Source organism: Nicotiana tabacum, chromosome 16 (genome assembly GCF_000715075.1).
Source record: "Nicotiana tabacum cultivar K326 chromosome 16, ASM71507v2, whole genome shotgun sequence".
Lineage (NCBI taxonomy): Eukaryota > Viridiplantae > Streptophyta > Magnoliopsida > Solanales > Solanaceae > Nicotiana > Nicotiana tabacum.
The window spans coordinates 50421827-50438644 of record NC_134095.1 but is presented as its reverse complement, the minus strand read 5'-3'; the positions used below and the strand labels follow the sequence as shown (position 1 = coordinate 50438644).

Here is a 16818-nt window from a genome sequence, read left to right as displayed (position 1 = left end):
CAAAAAATATGTTGTAATTATGTAGTGACGTAAAAGAGTAATTTACATGTGCTTCTTTGCTTTTTCTATCCAGTGCAATAGGTTTCTCAAGTTTTGTAAATTTCTAATTTAGTGAAATGTAGTAAAACTAAAGAGTACACATTTCTTTAAAAAAAAGTTGATTATTTATAGATGTAAATGTTATATAAAAAATTCGGGTACCAAAATATTTTTGGCTTATTATCCATAAATGTAAATAGAATGGTTGTTGTGGTTTCAACCTTTCATATTCTATATTTATGGACCGTTACAATTTGCAAATTGAAACGGAGAGAGTATTTATAAAGAATAAAAAATTCCTACCGTTGCAATGGCTTTTCTACCTGCAAGTTTCTTCCTTTATCCTCTAGTCATTCATATTGCTTCTTCAATTCTCATTTTCATTAAGAATATGTAGAGTTCAGCTTTTGCATTGGCTCTTAGACTCATTTTTCTTTTGGGAATTACTATTTTATGACTATTTTATAAGTGATATTCTTGAAAAGAAAATTAATTAATTTTGTTTAGGTTTCGATATATGTGGTAAGAGAAAGCGCCCACATTAAATTATTAAAATAAGATTATGAGTGATATTGAAAATAAATTAACGATACCACTAGGCATTAGTTGTGTTGCAAGATGTATGAAGTCGGGTAAGATGACTTCAAATTCAATGAGTTGCTCAAGTTTAACGAGTAATTTTGTGAGGTTGAACATTTTTTTTAGAAGTATAAGAAATGCATATTACATACATATATACATGTCTATTATATGATTATGAAGATTTTGTGCTAGATATTGCACATTAAAATCTAAAAAATGAGATTTAAATATTTGAGAAAGAACAAGCAACCTTGAGAAATTATTTATTTAGGGCTTATCGATTTGGTTGAAGAGTACCACCTCCGGTATCACCAATTGGAGGTCTTAGAGACATGCGACCATAAAAACTTTTGAATATTTAATTTTCTTATAAAAAATTATATTTTATTTGTTGTATTGCATTGGATTTAATATTTATAGAAATTTAGATGGTATAGAATACATATATAACAAAATTATGACTTTAATGATAGTTTTTATCATCGCGCGAAGCGTGAATAGATTCACTAGTCTCTCTCTCTCTCTCTCTCTATATATATATATATATATATAAAGTTAAGATGAGGTGACACCTCTCTTAGGCCAGCATTGGTATTTATCTTTTTTGTCAATTTTTTGGCCTTTTTCTCTTATATTTCCCTCAAAATATTTGCTGAAAAATGAGGTCTCTCTATCAATTAGTGTCTACATTCATTCCTCAACTAGAAGGGAAAGACATTTAAGAATATTGAGTCTCTCAATTTTCCAATTCTTGTATTTCCGCAGAATTGTTCGTTTCCATAATTTCAGTTTCTATTAATATTTATAACTCTCATACCTCTCATATTCATAACATCCAAAAATTAATATGTTATTTAATGACATGATTATTCCTCTATTTATATTTATACAATGTAATATAAGTCTCATAGCCACAATTCCATGAAATATCATGTTAGCACTATCTTCTATGGCATATTTGTCTGCAAAGTTGTAAAATCAAAAAACCCTGTTAAATCAATTGTTAAATATATGACGATTTACTCTTGCATGTGGATTTTTTTTTTTTTGACTGACTTACTTTCTTTTTGTTCTTATTTTGCTAGGTTTTGCAGTTTCTTCTCATATGTGACTGAGAAATTTGGCAATTGTGCCTATTGGAATTATTGATCCCTTAGGTGTTTTAAAATACTGGCAAGAGCTAAATATTATGAAGGTATGCACAATCATAATAGCATGCTGACTTAATATAATTTTGTGCCTTTTTTTACAAATGACTTCTACGGTCTCGCCTATAGTTTAACTTTGACTACTACTTTTTAATTTTTTTTTTGTTCTTATATAGCAAAACATTAGCAGCTTACTTTGATCTTAGGGAGCAAAAACACATGTTAGATTAGAAGGCATAAATTTATGGTCTAAAATCAAAATTATGATGGATTTGGAAGTCTTAAACATTATGCAACAGTTCTATTTCTTGTATATTGATAAGTTTATATAATCTTGGCAAAAATTTTCAATTAATTTGATCTTCCAAGTTTACTTATATTTTCTTAATGTGGTTCTTTTCTCCTGTTAATTAGGAATCAAGTCTTCGATTTGACCAATGAAATTGGAAAGACACTTCTAGCAATGCTACAAAAGTAAAATTTGTTTCAAGAAAAACAACTATGCATTTTGTGAATCATTTAATCGAATAATATTATATTTCCTTTCTATCAGTTGAATTAAATAGTCCCAAATCATCATATACTTATAATAAAAAGTTCAGAATCAATTATAAAAAATTAAAGAGTGCGTAAATTAATATTATTTATGTGAGAAGGAAGAACAAACAATACAATGAATTTCGAAAGCAACAATATGAGCATATAAGATTTCTCATGTTAAGAAATTAATCAGGGCAATCTATGCAATGGCAATCGTCCTTGACATGATAAATGCCATTTTTTTATATAAGGGTTTAATGAAATTAATATTAGTTGTTTCTTTTTTATAGTCAAAGAAAGCTTAGTGGTGGATGGGTTTCTATTGACATATTTTCAAGTCTAAATGTTTGGTTTCTGTAATTAGTAAAGTTCAAAATCAACTATCAAATATTAATTAATTTTTTAGGATAACAAAATTAGCTTTGGAATTGACGATATGGAACGTTTAAGAGCTAATTAGAAAAAAATATTTATAAAGAAATACACACACATGAAAAAATTAATTTATTCTATCTGGCTAAATTTACAATGAGATCACATATTGTATTTTTTTTATAGCCGCGCGAAGTGCGGATTAATTTACTAATTTTTAAATTAAAACTTGGTGACATCGTAATAACTTTGAGTACAAGTATGAAATAAATTGACTAAGCGTTTTTGTTGTAAAACTCATTCATTTCACTAATTAATCTTTTACAACGTCATTAGGATTTGGTTCACCTTGCAGTAAGTTTTGGCATAATTAATACAATGTTTGGATTTTGTTTGTGCATTAAATTTTACATTTATAATTTATGTACTTCCTCCGATCTTTTTCGGTTACTAAAAATAATTGATTTTGTTATAAAACAATAAAAGAAAGAAGAAGAGTATTGAACAGAAAAGTAGGGAGAGAGAATTTTTATTGATTTGGGTAGAATATAGCCCCTCTATTTATAAGAAAAAAGTGACTTAGCCACCAAGTAATAAACTTTAAAAAATTTCTAAAATACAGACAAGAGTACACATGTTTAGAAATACGACTTTTGGTTGCCTCGTTAAAAACATTGCAAGGAAAACCCAGTGGACAAAACCTTGTAAGAAAAAAAGAGTACAACGTGTATTAACTCTCCCTAATGAGAGCATCAATTCACATCTTTGAGTATTCGCATCCCGATTTTGTGCACCTTCTTCAAAAGATTATTGGTAGAGATTTGATAAACAAATCAATCAATATTAATTTGAATGAATATGTTGAACCTTGAAATCATCATTCTTGATAGATATGTAATGTCTTCATATAATGTCGTGGAATAGCCTCTTCAATATCTCCATAGAGGTATTTTCGCTATCATATTACCATGCTTATAGTTATAGCAAGATACATATGTGCACAAATTGTACTTAGGATATGGTACTTCAGGACCAAGAATTGTATACGCTTTAAACAATTTAAATCCTTCAAGGATTGTTATATAAGTTAAGATATATAAGTCATATAATAGACTTTAGATACATATCAAGTTTTCATGTCATGCTAGACAAATAAGATACCGAAAACTGATTGCATATATCATTGACTTTATACTTTCAAGTATTTGAACTACATGTCTTTCATACGAAACCAATTCTATTCGAAATTGTTTCTCCAAACTTAAGATCCTCATATATATTTAGCGCTATCATAGATGTTGTCGACGAATATTTTATATCGGTTCCAATATTTTTTCATAAAACATAACATAGAGATCTCTTCATTCATATTTCAAACACCTGAATCTCTTCTGAGATTTTATGAAGTGTTATATCATGTGATCTTCTAGATCACTTGCCTCCTTATTATGATCATTTGCTCATCTTCTTTATCAAGAATTTTATTTAAAACCGATTTGTCTTTACGCTTTAAGCATACCATAGATTTTGTCCTTCTAGGACTTATTCTAATAGGAGCATTTGCAGTTACTTTCTTTGGGTCAGCAAATGCTCTAGCATGCTTTGCAATATATTGCAGATGAATTACCTTTTTATGAACTTCAAGTTCATAAGTACAAATGATAATTCATCTCATGTAACTTTTTTTTACTATTTATCTTGTCTCCCCTTCATGCTAGAAAAACTAACTTTCTTCCTCAATTTGGGAACTCACCTTTGTGTGTTACAGTATTAATAATAATATACACCGCACATCAATAATAATAAGATGAAATTATTTGGTTCTGACCCTGAACCACTTGTGAGGGGAGAATGTAATATACTTTCGTATATAATGTATATCAAACTGATATAGATAACTTTGTCCTCATAAGCAATAGTTTAGCTATTAAGTGGAGGCACTCAATAAATTATTTTGCTAAATCAACTGTGATATAAACCAACTTATCAAGATGAACTGTCTTGAATAGAAAATCTGAAAATTATGCTCTAAATTAAATTATTGAGCAAGTTATCTCGCAAATATCAGGTTGCGGGTTAATAACAATCGCACATGTAACCATCTCATAGATGCATCTTATGTGGTATACAAAGCAGGTGAGCGGGCCCATATTCACCTTTGATATTTCCAGCATTCGTGAGATTCAATCCCAATTTTAGTTTGTTTAATAATCAATGAGAACAACATAAGAGAATTCGTAAAGAACTTTCTAGTTCTTTAATATTTACCCATGTGAATTCTCTTTTAATTTTGCACATCATACTTAAATTAATATGGCTAAACCAATTATGCCAACTGAATAATTATCAATATTGATAAACTTTAGGTTTATACCATGACGTGTGCAATTATAAATAAACTCCAAGTTTATTATGATATGAGTTTTTATATCAATAAACTTTCACTTTATTGTGGCATTCTTTTATTTGTGTAGTACAAACTGGAGAATAAAGCAGGTAGCTTTTCACATACATATACGCCGCTATAAGTTGTAGTAATAGAAGATATTAAGTCTTCTCATTATTTATAGTCTCAATATAACCAACCGCTTTCGCGAATACTTTAGAAACACAATAAGTTTATTTGAGACTTACTACAACACAATATCTTATTGGTAATCAATTGTGTTTCTCCAAAATAATGTATTGGTTCTTCCAGAGTTCTCAGTTAATTTTGTACTACCACTTATTCATATATATGGTGAATATTTATTTCAATGAGAAAGTTATACCATTATGGTCATGGTCAAATCATTATAGGCAAGATATGTTGCTTCCATTACTTTTACCCTATAATAATTACATTGCCATAAAATTTTGGCATAATTACAATAAGTACGTGATCAATGACCATTCATGTCATAATAATGAAATTATTTTCTTATTTCATCTCAAACCTCATTCTAGAGGTGAGTGTGGTATATTCACTACCACTAGGACGTTCATATTCTTCCAATAATGAATATGTACTCATAAATCACATGTTGTCACATTCACATTATGAATGAACAATAATCATCTATATGTGATTTACAAAATTTCATGTCAAATCGATGACAAACAGTACTTTTACGGAGTGAAAGGTTATTTTGAGAATCCTTATTATTCTCATTACCACAATGATGACGATTATAATTTCGTCTATTGTCACGTTCACTTCCATTGATACCTTCACTGTAATAATTTTGTCATCTTTCAGGCTTATTACATATTGCTACCATATTCTCTAAAGGGAATGAGAATGAAGCAAATTCAATGGGACGAGTTTCCACTTCTTGTGCTCACAATCATACATGAATTTGATCATGGCAAGACATAGAAATTGTACCACTTTGGGTGGTTATAATTTCTCACAAATTCTATTAGAGTTATAATCAAAATTTATTGTCTTTACTTGTATTTAAAATCAAATTATAAAATTTTAAGAATTTAAACGAGAAAAATAAAATAAAATACTTACCTTAAATCCAGAATTTAATCATGAAGGTAGTTCATGGAACAATTGACACTTATTATGCTCAATCCCAAAGCTTATACTCAATTGGTTAGAGTTTCGTGCTGATAACGTGTTATAAAACAATAAAAGAAGAAGAGTATTGAAGAGAAAAGTAGGGAAAGAGAATTCTTATTGATTTGGGATAAATTACAATAGAATAGAACTCCTCTATTTATAGGGGAAAGTGACTTAACCACCAAGTAATAAACCCTAAAATCTCTCTAAAATATAGACATTAACCATAAATAAAATACTATTTATAACCGATTTAAAATACTTTTCATTTTTTAAAATCCAGATAAATTATTTTTTTTAATCTTTACCTTAACTGTAATAAACATTTTAAAAAAATAATATTGTGAAAGGTGTGGCATTAAATTATGATAAAAAAATAAATAATGGTACTTTAGTAAGATCCATAAATGTGAGAATACGAAGTGATTGAGCAACATCGATAGGAGGTTTCAAACATAATCATTCGGTTTGTGTCACATTATATTTTCACAGTGATGTTATCATTTGTGGTGCTAAAGAATAGGAATCTTTCGAAGTCCGATGCAAAGTAGTAGAGTTTGACAAATCATTTTAGTTTAAAATTGAGGAATTTTCAAAAATCACTACTTCCACCGGTCCAAAATAAGTGATTTTTCAATTATTTTTACACAGATTAAGAAATCCACCTTTAACATTAATTAGCAATAAAATTGACCATATTAACCTTTACTATCTCTTCACACAAATACTCCTAACACATACTCCAACATTATTTACTCCAAGGGCAATGTAGGAAAAAAATAATTATTTCATTCTTGAAATCTGGAAAAATCATTTATTTTGGACCACAAAGAAAAGCCAAAAAATCACTTATTTTGGACCGAAGGGAGTATTGTTTAGTGGCTGTTAACTTCTTGTAGCTACCATATATATAATTACTTCCTATAGTTACTATTTAGTTGTTACGTGACTATATTCATTGTATTCGCGCTACTGTATTCATGAATACCATAGCGGAATTCGCCTAAAAAATAGGGGAGTCGAGCTGTGCGATTGTATTCGCTAAAAATAGGGGAGTCGAGCTGTGCGATTGTATTCGCGGTATTCGCGCGGAATTCACCTAAACCAATTCACGTCCAAAAAGCTAAATGCATAATGGGAATAATCGAAATTCGTTGACCTATGTTCATCCTTTGATGGATCTGTTTCTCTCATCTTTTGGTTTCTCACCTTGGTTTTGTAATCCTTTACAAATTTCTTTTTAGCCTTGTGTCTTTTTTTAATAAAAGATCTTGATTTGTACATATAATAGACTTGAAAATAATGCACAAGAGATTTACACGATCATTTTCTTCTATTCAAATTATAAGTGTGCATAGGAGACCTTTCCTCCTCTTTTTTTCTCCGCAAAGACAATCACATTCAACTTCACTCATTTGGCAGTTCTCTACTGTAATAAAGCATGGGAAATAAAATTTCTAAAACCTGGCTACTTTGTCGAGCAACGAATGAATAAACACTTGGACAAGTTCGTACAACTTTAAACACCATATAAATTCATTGATAATAGTAATAAACTTCATCATAAATGATACATTCGTGTATAAAAATCATCGTAAAGACGTAATTGAGCTTCAACAGGAAACAAGCTGAGTAGGAGAAAGGCCATCACGCCAATGTCCCAGAATACAGAAGCTCTATCATATACAAAATTCAATGTTCTATACAACCAACGACAGCTAGTGCCTTTTCTGAACCAACGTCCAGGATATTTAAACAACAACAACAACAACAACAACCCAGTGTAATCCCATTAGTGGGATCTGGAGAGGGTAGTGTGTACGCAGACCTTACCCCTACCCCGAAGGAGTAGAGAGGATGTTTCCGAAAGACCCTCGGCTCAATAAGACAAAAGGACAAAAGAACAAAAGAAAACAATATTAGTAACACCACAGAACAATATGAAAGAAATACATATAGAAATACATACATATATATATATATGAAAAATAAGAACAACATGAAATCAAGAGGCATGATACCAAGCAAAAGCAAAATAGTATCCTTACCAAACTAGTCCCCCAAAGTTATGACATAAGACAATACTCAGCTACCTCCTAGCCTACAACCTTAATACTCGACCTCCACATATTCCTATCAAGTGCCATGTCCTCGGAAATCTGAAGCATCGCCATATCCTGCCTAATCACCTCCCCCCAATACTTCTTAGGCCGCCCTCTACCTCTTCTCGAGCCCTCCACAACCAGCCGTTCACACCTCCTTACCGGAGCATCTGGGCTTCTCCTCTGAATGTGCCCGAACCACCTGAGTCTTGCTTCCCGCATCTTGTCATCAATGGGAGCCACACGCACCTTCTCCCGAATATCATCATTCCTAATATTATCCATCCTACTATACCTGCACATCCACCTCAACATCCTCATTTCTGCTACCTTCATCTTCTGGATATGTGATTTCTTAACCGGCCAACACTCAGCCCCATACATCATGGCCGGCCTAACCACCGCTTTATAGAACTTACCTTTGAGTGTCAGTGGCACTCTTTTGTCACACAATACTCCAGATGCTAACCTCTACTTCATCCATCCTACCCCGATACGGTGCGTAACATCCTCGTCGATCTCCCATCTCCCCTGGATAACCGACCCAAGGTACTTGAAGTTGTCTCTACTTTGGATGACCTGCGATTCAAGCCTCACATCCACGCCCACTTCCCTCTGCTCAGCGTTTAACTTACACTCCAGGTATTCCGTCTTTGTCCTGCTAAGCTTGAAACCCTTAGATTCAAGAGCTTGTCTCCAAACCTCCAGCTTCTCGTTAACACCGGTTCGCGTCTCATCAATTAGAACTATGTCATCAGCGAATAGCATGCACCATGGCACATCCCCTTGAATGTGATGTGTTACCGCATTCATCACTAGGGTGAATAGGAACGAACTGAGCGCAGAACCTTGGTGTAACCCCATAACAACCGGAAAATCCTCAGAGTCGCCTCCCATTGTCTTAACCCGAGTCTTTGCCCCATCATACATGTCCTTAATCGCCATAATGTAGGGACCGACACGCCTTTTGCCTTCAAGCTTCTCCAGAGAACTTCTCTAGGAACCTTGTCATACGTTTTTTCTAGGTCAATAAACACCATGTGCAGATCTTTCTTCTTATCTCTGTACTGTTCAACCAACCTCCTAACAAGGTGTATAGCTTCTGTAGTAGAACGACCCGGCATGAAACCAAATTGGTTGTCGGAGACGGATACCGTCATCCTCAACCTTGCTTCAACTACCCTTTCTCATACTTTCATAGTATGACTTAGTAATTTGATACCCCTATAATTGTTACAGCTCTGGATATCACCTTTGTTCTTATGCAGTGGGACCACCGTACTCCACCTCCACTCATCTGGCATCCTCTTCGCCTTAAAAATAACATTCAACAAGCTAGTCAACCACTCCAAACCTGTTTTCCCCACACACTTCCAAAATTCCACCGGAATCTCGTCAGGCTCGGTCGCTTTGCCCCTACTCATCTTACTCATAGCTCCCACGACCTCCTCAACCTTGATGCGCCTGCAGTACCCAGAGTCAGCGTGACTCTCGGAATGCTCCAATTCACCGAGCACAATATCCCGATCCCCTACTTCATTAAGAAGATCCTGAAAGTAAGTCTGTCATCTCCTCTTAATTTGGGAATCTTCCATCAATACTCTCCCACCGTCGTCCTTGATGCATCTCACTCGGTCTAAATCTCGAGCCTTCCTCTCTCTCAGCTTGGCCAGCCTAAATAACTTATTCTCCCCTCCTTTTTCCCCTAGTTCCTCGTACATACGACTATAAGCCGCAGTCTTAGCCTCCGTGACCGCCATCTTCGCTTCCTTCCTAGCTACCTTATACCTCTCCATGCACGCTCGCCTCTCCCCCTCGCCTATGCTCCCCCTAACGCCTGGTACGCCTCCTTTTTGGCTTCCACTTTACTTTGTACTACTTCATTCCACCACCATTCTCCTTTATGCCTGCCGGTGACACCCGTTGAGACCCCTAACACCTCTCTCACAGCCTCTCTTATATAGTTTGCTGTCGTTGACCACATAGAGTTCGCATCACCACTACTCCTCCAAGCTCCCATAACCGACAACCGCCCTTCCAACTCTTGAGCTTTGTCCTTAGTTAAGGCTCCCCGCCTGATTCTCGGTCTTCCTCGACCCGACATTTTCCTCCTCTTCACCATAATACCAACGTCCATCACCAAGAGCCTATGTCGCGTCACAAGTATCTCACCTGGAATCACCTTGCAATCCTTGATAAACTTTCAGGAATATCGACAAACCCGAGATAAGGCTTCGATGTGAGGAGATTGAACCTATCAGCTCAATTCTGCGATGCAATCATGTGGTCACCGCATCTGGCACTAGCAGCAGTCCCATAGCTGGGACATATGCTTATGGATGTTGATGGCACGAGCTGGTGAATCTGGCACGAGCCGGTGAATCTCATAGCTATTTTAAAGCAAGCAAATGCTCACATGAAGTTATCTAAGATCAACTTCTTTAATTCCTCCATTTTCTGAATTATTTTAGGGTTCATCAAATCTCTGGCTTCTTTTATGAGAGTGCCTTCTCTACTGAAATTATATGCATCCACCACTGTCCTAATCCAGTTGTATAGCTGCTCTGGAGTCCTGTAAGGATCAGGGATTTATTAATAACAGTTAAAAGTGAATATGGAAAAAAAAATGAAAGGGAAAGGCAAAGGCAAAGGCAAAGCCTCCAAAATATGTAAAATTTCAGAACGATATGCATCTGATAGGAGTGCTTCCACGTCAAGGCAACAGGTTAAAGATACTTCATGAATGCTGTGAGAAATTCAATGTAAAGAGAAAAATGATTAGATATTAGATTCATACAATGTGTATAAGCAATCTACATCTTTCCCTTCGAGTTCTTCTCCCGTTGTGAAGGCATCTTTCAAAGTGCACAATCGCTCCTCAGGATCCTCAATTGTGAGTAGATATTTTAGAATTCTGATTTCTTTTGGCATAAGCCTCTGGAGATTTCCTCGTGCTGTCATATACAAAAGGACATCCTTTACCTGAAAAAAGCAAAAAAGATTTGACAAGCCTAATCATTTGCATGTTAGAAAAATGAATTCCGCATTGGGGGTTGGGGGGTTTGGGGGGTTTGGGGGGGCGGGGGGAGGAGTAGCCAACCTGTGCTGAAATACCAAACTTGTATAGAAATGGCATCTGGCCTTGTGAAAGTTCCATAAAAACAATAGAGATTGAAAAGCGAAGTCATGTAACTTGGATAAGAACAGCCAAATGAATATTATCTTTTACAGCTACAGCTAGGTCTATCTGTCCTGAAATCCAAAGACATTAAACTACCACATCTAAGATGCAGACCCTGTATGCTACCTGTAAAATTCTAATTGTAACTTCAACATAAAGGCATTCCAACAATAAGTTCTCTTCAAATGCAAGATGATATAAGCTAGGTCACAAGAGTAAAGCAGCTTGGTGCATGAGCTCACAGAAGCTACTACCAATGCACTATCTTAAGAGTTTAAAATGTACATAAGCATTTTAGTCAACGTGGAAAATACCAATCACTATTCCACCATACCAATTCCAGATACGATAATCTTAGCTTGTGGCACTAGGTTACTAACGTTCACATTCTTTAGCAAAATCATGCAACATTTGCTAATCATCATCTTTAGCACTATTGTATTAAATAATGAGAAAAACTCTCATCATTCATATCAATTAGTCATAAATATTTTGTCAGCTTTGCCCCGAACTTCTTTGTTTCTATAGCCTCACCAGTGGAGAGCCAAGGACACTTCAGAATTGAGAAGAAAATTTTCCAACAAAATCTCAAGTAGCTCCCAAAACAATATTGTTTGGATATCACTAAAACGTGTCATTTTGAATACTATCACCTCGGTACGCATCTCTCTTCTTAATTAAGTTAATGCTAAGACAGAGAAAAATTACTGCAAGAAGTGACGTATGGATGTGTATCTGAAGAAAAGAATGATCTTGCCTCGTCTTTTGTCATGTCCGACTCCTTAGCTGTTGACCATACTTTCGTTATCATGAGCACCAGTGCTGAATCAAGTTGATTTTTCTGGGCCAGATCATCTATTTTCTTGCAAGACACATCCACTGATGGAGAATTTATTATATCTTGGAATTTCAACTCTGCAGCATTTAACGCTTCTATACTTTCAGTTGCCGTATCATAAGCTTGCACAGCCACCAAACACGTATTCCCTAGTTTTGCCACAGCTAATTATTAAGAAAAAGGAAGATTTTGTCAGTGAAACCTATCAACAGCAGATAAACAATTATGAAAATCAAGGAAATGATGTTTGTGAACTCGTGGTGTTTAATTTCTAAATTTACAGCAAGAGAAACTTCACAGTCCCAAAGTCAAAGGTTCTCCAAAGCTTCTTCTATCTCATTGTACATTATATTGTAGCATTTGTTTTCAAAGGCAAGAGAGAAATTCTTTTAGTTGATATTTTACTCACTTCTTTCCATTGGTCCTTTGGGGTCACTTCACATGTGCAAGGTTGTGGGTAAGAGTAAACGATTTCATATATGGGAAACAACATTTCTAGAGTGTATATTTTGCAAAAAGGAAAAGAGTGTCTTAATGCAGAAAACAAACCGAAAGTTATTAGCATAAATATGCAAACAGAAGAACCACATTTATTTCTTTCCGATGGATCATCATAATAGGATTCTGCTACAGTGTGAAGATGAGCAAAAAACTCTTTTGTAAAATCTTTACGACGCCTGGCAACAATATCACCAACCTCGGATGGTGACCGTCTGATTACCTCAAGAAGTTCGTTATGCCTCTGAACATCATTATCAACCTAGAAAAGAAAGTTACTGGTTGAAGTTCAATAGAAAACATACCAAGCGCAAATGAAATCTAGAATTTGTATCTTAACATGAGAGAAATACCGTAAGAAATCCACTAATAATCCTTAAATTATCCTCAATCCTTTGACCCGTAACATGTAAATTGATCATAGAAGTTCACCTCAGCCCAATGTACTGCAATTAGCAAAGACTAGACATAAAATAATTGATTAGTTTGAGTATTTATGATTCAACTGAGCCCTTGCTTGGACTTCCTTAAAGAGGGACCTCATTTAAACACAACATAATAACATCTGGACTTGTCATGGAGAATTGAAACTATTCCAAAACAAGTTTGACATAATTGGGTCTCTTTGGAAAATGAAAGCAGTTACTAAGTCATGATCTGGCACGTACAGAATGAAAACTTCATGCTCGCAAAGGCGCTAGTCTCATCTTTCATTGAAGCCTGAGTAGCTTGTGCTTCATTCCAGGATCACTCTCACTTTCTGCTCGATTCTGACACCGATTATAGAAGTGGGGCCGGATATTGTTCCATTCTTTACTAAATGCTAGTAATCTTCTCCAATCAGTAGGATTGGGCTTGTCAACCAAGAAGACATCAATTAATTTGTCGCATACTCGGATCATTTTATTCTCATCCAACCCTTCAGAAGGATCTCTCCTGTCTTCTCCATTTTCCATATCAGTTTCTTGACTAGTAACTGAAACAGATAGCTTCACAGAGGGAATTTGCTCGTTAACAGCACCATTTGGTACTGCAGTTGTATCACCCATTACAGCGGCAAGACATGACTGTCGCAACCTCACCCCATTCAGAGATAAGAGAGAACCTAACAATTTGACAAACATCATTATTATCCAAATGGCTTCATAGAACCAATAGGCAAATTCTACTACTCTCTCTATCCCATTTTATGTGAAATTTGACTAATCACAGCGTTTAAGCTGTTAATCTGACTTATTTATTATAATATTAGTGATAGTGGAAGGAAATTATTAAGGGCTTGTTAGTTGCAAATAATCTTACATAATTTTGCAAGTTGAAGTGAAAGAATTTGAACCCAGTGGCTCGAATGTATATTTCAACTCAAATAAAGTTTTCCCAACTTCCATTCATAAATGTGCAACTTTTGCGAAACTTTTTTTTTTTTTTTTTTTTTGCAACTATCCAAACACAACTTCATACTTCCGCAAAGTTTTTCAACTTCAACTTCAACTCGAATTTTGTCCAAGGGAATACTAATTACAAGTTCAAAAACTTAGTTTGATAGAAATAAATTAGATCTAAGCTAAAATTTTAAATAGGTAGATGAATTAGAGTTCTGGAAGTTATATAAAATAACATTCATAATAGAAATTTTTACATGCATTTTTGGTGGAAAGAGTGTGAGGAGTAATGAGCTAACAGAAATCAATTGAAAAATTCTCCAAGTTGCAGAAGCACAAAAAAAAAATGCTAACATTTGGCAGAATAAGTATTGGTGGCTGGAAGAAAGTTTCTTACCTACGGAATTAGCTCCGGCGAGGTGCAGTTGACGTTGTCGTTGAATTGGATATTTGGATAAGCGAGACAGGCGGAAGAGGAGAGAAGTTTCTAGAAGTAGAAGTGGACGGCCGTACAGAGAAGGCATAGCAAGGGCAATACAAGCTGCTAACTCCATTCAACAATACAATCCCCAATTCCTTTTTCTCCTTTTTCTGTTAGATATTTTAGGGTTTATAATGCCAAGAATAAAAAAGAGATGAAATTGAGAGGGAATGCTCAACTTGCTTACAAGGAATAAGTTTTCCTAATAAGAAAGCACGAGAAAGAACCAGAAAATGACCAAAATTACGGACGCAGGATATGTCAAAATTCGGACTAATACATGCAGAATTATAATATCGAGATTATTTTTATTAGATTTTGATTCTTTTTGTATTAAAAATTAGTAGCCAGTGTGTGACTAAAAATAGGTTTTCTAACAGTCCACTCTTCTAACCCTCCCCCCTAAAAAAAAGATTGATTACTATGTTAGAGATATTTTTGTCAATTTAGTTATTTAATTCATATACTACTAATATTCCTATTTTTATTCCACATTATTATTTTCTGCACGAATAAATATTGCTCCCTCCGTTCACTTTTATTTATCCATAATTGACTTTGCACATCCCTTAAGAATTAATCGATGAAGTGCATATTTTACCATAGTACCATAATAATGATAGTATTTGAGAAGTCTTGGAAAATAATTTGTGAAATGAGTAATTAATGATAAGAGAAAAACAGAAAGAAAAAAATAAAGTGACAAGTAAAAGTAAAAATATATTTTTTGTATAATGGACAACTAAAAGTAGAGAAATGGAGTACATAAATGTTCTCACAATTTATAATTATTTGATTATGCCTCGCATCTCTCTCTCTATATATATATAAAGTAGGGGCTCAGGCAAGGTGATGTGGCAATCTCTTGGACAAGGAAACCTCCTTATCTTTTTTCTCCTTTTTTTGCTATTTTCCCATATATTCCTTTTATGTGCTAATTATTATAAAACCCGAAAAGTCACGTCTATTAAATAGCCTTAATTACATTTACGCCTTTTCCTCATCTTTTGTTCTTTAATACGCCTTTTTCTTCTTTTGTTCTTTATTTTAATGAGTTACGTCTTTTCTATTGGCAAAAAAGTAACGCCTTTTTTCCTTTCTTCAGTCTAATTTATTTGTGTGGAACGACAGAAGCAAAGCTAAGCCAATTCTCTACCACCACTTTACGGCAAAAGGCTTCAGTCTAATTTAGTTGTATGGAATGAGAGACGCAAACCTAAGCCAATTCTCTACCGCCATTTAACTGTAGAAGGCCACAATATGAAAGGTAGGATTTGTACTTTTCCTGTTTTCTTGGTTCTCAAGATAGAAAGTATGATAAATCTCCAAAATTGTGGATTTTCTTTTAAGAGATCTTATAGTTAGATTTTTTTACAATAAGTTTTATGTTTTCTCGGTTATAGTATCTAGCGAATTTGAAATTTTATTATTGTCGACAATAAATTGCATTTACATAACATTCTTATGCTGAGCTTATGTTGTTTATTTTCTCTTGCACCAGTTAATAGAAAAACTGCAGTGTATACAAAACATTGCCATTTTTCATCTATGCTAATTATTTGTTTGGTCACATATGTATAGAATGCGAATTGGAAAGAAAAAGTTCATTAACCCTCTTACACTCTAATGCTGAACTATCAACAAAAGTTTTGCTTACGTTAAGGTAAACCTTAATTTCGTCTGCTCCAAATTTATCTCTAGGCTATACCGTGTGTTCTCAAATCTGAAAAATATTTACAAATATATAATATTTTTTGTTACTTATTTTAGTATCAATTTTGTTTATTCCAGATAAAAGGCAAGACTCTTGGTTTTACAAATATATAATATATTTTTGTTACTTATTTTTGTACTATCAATTTTGCTTATTCCAAATAAAAGGGAAGACTCTTGGTTTTACAAATATATAATATATTTTTTGTTACTTATTTAAGTAATGTCAGTTTTGCTTATTCCATATATATGGTATGTATCCTCCAATAACATCATTTCAGTTATTTTAAATTTTGTGTTCAAAGGGCAAGAAGGGTGGTATTCCTTATGATTTTGTTGGCTAATCAAAAGTTTGTATTTCATTTATATATTTGTATGTAAATCATGTCCTT

General features: G+C 34.0%; 1 pseudogene; it reads right to left on the bottom strand.

Moving 5' to 3' along the window:
• Positions 1-7743: 7743 nt before the first annotated feature.
• LOC107763005 (uncharacterized protein At4g37920-like) lies at positions 7744-15279 on the bottom strand (annotated as a pseudogene).
• Between the last annotated feature and the right edge of the window lie 1539 nt (positions 15280-16818).